Here is a 3799-nt window from a genome sequence, read left to right as displayed (position 1 = left end):
CAAAACCCGGCAAACCTTTGGCATGCTAGGCTAGGTCATATTTCCTCAAGGAGGATGAACAAGCTAGTGGGAGAGGGCATGTATGATATGTCTGATATTAAATATCTACCTACTTGTGAGTCCTGCCTAAAGGGAAAAATGACTAAATCTTCTTTCAAAGAGAAACCTGAGCGTAGTCAAAATCTGTTGGATTTGATCCATATAGATGTTTGCGGTCCATTTAGGATTGGTACTAAATGTGACAACACCTACTTCATTACCTTTACTGATGATCATTCTAGGTATGGGTATTTATATTTAATGAAATATAAGTCTGAAGAATTTGAAAGGTTCAAAGAATTCAAGGCTGAAGTAGAAAACAAACTAGGTAAAAGTATTAAGGCACTTCGATCGGATCGAGGTGGAGAATACTTAAGTACCGAGTTTTTGGACTATCTAAAAGAGAATGGGATTCTCTCTCAGTGGACTCCTCCTATGACACCTCAGCTTAATGGTGTTTTGGAGCATCGCAATCGAACTTTGTTGGACATGGTTCGATCCATGATGAGCTTCACTGAGCTCCCACCTTCATTTTGGGGCTACGCGTTTGAAACGGCGGTATTGTTGTTAAACAACGTCCACACTAAAGCAGTAAATAAAACACCATACGAGTTATGGAATGGCAAAGCTCCTAAGTATTCGTACTTGAGGATTTGGGGATGTCCTGCTTACGTGAAGCAGACAGTGGGAGATAAGTTGGATAGTCGATCCACTTTATGTTATTTTTTAGGGTATCCAAAGAATTCAATCAGATATTATTTCTATCATCCTGCTGAAACAAAAGTGTTTGTTTCAAGGAATGCCACCTTCTTGGAGAAGGAGTTCTTATTGGATAAGAAAGGCAAGATGATGGAACTCGAAGAAATTCGAGAAGAACCCGAGATACAAAATAGCGATCCTACACCTCAAGAATCATCACAATACACGCCTATTACTAGGAGATTCGAGAGGACTTCTAGGCCTTATATTAGATATGGTTTTCTTCTTGAAGGGGATCAAAGTGAACCCGACATTGGATTCGAATTTAAGGCTTGAAGCTATGCAATGGGAAATAGACTCGATGCATTCTAACCAAGTTTGGTCTTTAGTAGATCCTCCCGATCGAATTGTTCCAATTGGGTGCAAATGGATCTACAAGAGAAAGCTTGGGCCTGATGGAAAGGTATTGACCTACAAGGCACGATTGGTGGCAAAAGGTTATACTCAAAGACAAGGAGTTGACTATGATGAAACCTTTTCACCAGTCGCAATGTTCAAGTCCATAAGAATCCTTATTGCCATAGCAGCATGGTATGACTATGAGATATGACAAATGGATGTAAAAACTGCATTTTTTAATGGAAACATTAAGGAAGAGATCTATATGATGCAGCCTGAGGGATACACATCAATGGGAAGCGAGCATAAGGTATGCAAGCTTCAGAGATCAATCTATGGTCTCAAACAAGCATCAAGAAGTTGGAACCAGAAATTTGATGAAACGATAAAGGATTTTGGTTTTATCAAGAACTCGGAGGAACCATGCGTGTACAAGAAAGTAGTTAAGAATGCGGTAACATTCTTAGTACTTTATGTTGATGACATCCTACTCATGGGGAATCATGTAGGGATGTTGAAGTCAACAAAGATATGGTTATTAGGTAGATTCTCGATGAAGGATTTATGTGAGGCATCCTATATTCTAGGAATCAGATCTATAGAGATAGATCTAAAAGAATGATAGGACTCACTCAATCAACCTACATCGACACCATATTGAAAAGGTTTTCTATGGATGAGTTCAAGAGAGGACATCTACCTATGTGTCATGGAGTTTCTCTATCCAAGTCTATGTGTCCCAAGACTGACGAAGAGATAGAGAAGATGACACACGTGCCATATGCGTCAGCCATAGGTAGTATCATGTATGGGATGATATCTACCAGACCGGATATGGCCTATGCTCTAAGCGTCATGAGCAGATACCAAGCCAATCCCGGTCAAATGCATTGGAAAGTCGTGAAGGATATTCTTAAGTACTTGCGAAGGACTAAGAATTTATTCATGGTTTATGGAGGGAGAGAATTGAAGTTGGAAGGCTATACCGACTCTAGCTTCCAATGTGACGTGGATTACTCGAAATCAACCTCTAGATTTGTATTCGTGCTCAATGGCGGTGCTGTCTCTTGGAAGAGTTCCAAGCAGGACACCACAGCTGATTCCACCACTGAGGCAGAATACATTGCAGCATCAGCTGCTGCTAAAGAGGTGATTTGGATAAGGAAATTCATCCAGTCCCGGTGTTCTGTGACAACACGGGTGCCATTGCTTAGGCAAAGGAACCAAGGTCTCATTAGAAGTCCAAACACGTACTGAGGAAATACCACATCATCCGGGAGATCGTGGAAAGAGGAGACATCAGTGTCGAGAGAGTGACCTCTACAAACAATATCGCTGATCCGCTTACTAAGCCCTTGCCAGGACCATTGTTTGACAAACATCGCGAAGCAATGAGATTACGTAGTATGACTAGTTGGCTTTAGGGCAAGTGGGATATTGAAAGAGTGGGTGCCCGGTTAGCCAACTTGTGGCTAAGGGCTTTTATGACTCTATGTAAAACAATCTTTTGTTTAATATAATTTACACTTTTATAATGGCATTGACTTTATCTTTATTCATATTGTTATATTATGATATACTATTGTTGTTTTGATAAAGACCTTGAATATACTATAGTGTATGTAAGATGTGGTAGCACATGAGGATGGCTATCATGAAACACATCTTATAGTCACTGTATATTCTAAACTGTTCCTAGTCAATTGAGCCGTCCGCAAATAAGGATAAGGATCGCTCGAGATTGAGACTAGCATTTGCGATGCCGAGTACCACGTTTCATTGGTATGGAACATAGAGATGTTCAAAGCATGCAAATGGATATTCATATGATGAATGATCGAACTACCCTATTCGGACTTTCCAAGTGGTTATCACTTATCGAGTGGATAAAGTCCGTGGTTTTGGTTGTACACCATTAGTCCTTATTACTTGAAACATCATTGAGACTCTATATGCTAGTACTGTACTTTGACTCGTTTACCGACTCTATTGGGGTCATCAGGTGTCGGGATTGGGTACAGTTACGACACATATAGGAGTCGATGCTTTGTTGTCAAGGATTCACCACATACTTGCGAGTGTGGATATCCTATGCGATATGAGGAGATATTAGTGTGACGAATCTCTGGCCAGAGTACATGATGTGTTTTAGGTTAATGGATTTTCCTAGTAACACATGCGATGTCACTATTTGATCTCCAAGATGTAATGCATAGTTATTGAATCTCGAACGACTCTCGATATACCAATGGTTGTTGATTCGATCGGGATATATGGATGAATGGACCGTACTGTACGCTAACCAAAATCTACTGGTTCTTGCAGGCACTATCAGTAATACCTAGGGAATCATGGGGCGATGTTGCTAGGCGCTCTTACCATGATTCGATGGGTAAGTCGGAAATTGTTGTTCCGATTCACAAGGAGTTGTGAGCCCACGGCTAGCTGTATTCCTGAACATTAAGGGTTACACAAGTAATGGATTACTAAAACCCCGTAGAGATAGTTAAATTTAAAGAGTTAAATTTAATGAAAGAGAAGTTGGACTTCTTAACTAAAGGGAGTGGGATTTTCTAAAATGACATAGGGATGGGCATTTTTGGAAATAACTGAATTCGGATTCAGAAAAATTATCTTGACTCTAAAAGATGCAGAAATGGTT

The sequence above is a fragment of the Henckelia pumila genome, chromosome 4 (genome assembly GCF_033568475.1).
Source record: "Henckelia pumila isolate YLH828 chromosome 4, ASM3356847v2, whole genome shotgun sequence".
Lineage (NCBI taxonomy): Eukaryota > Viridiplantae > Streptophyta > Magnoliopsida > Lamiales > Gesneriaceae > Henckelia > Henckelia pumila.
This window is presented reverse-complemented; position numbering follows the sequence as displayed.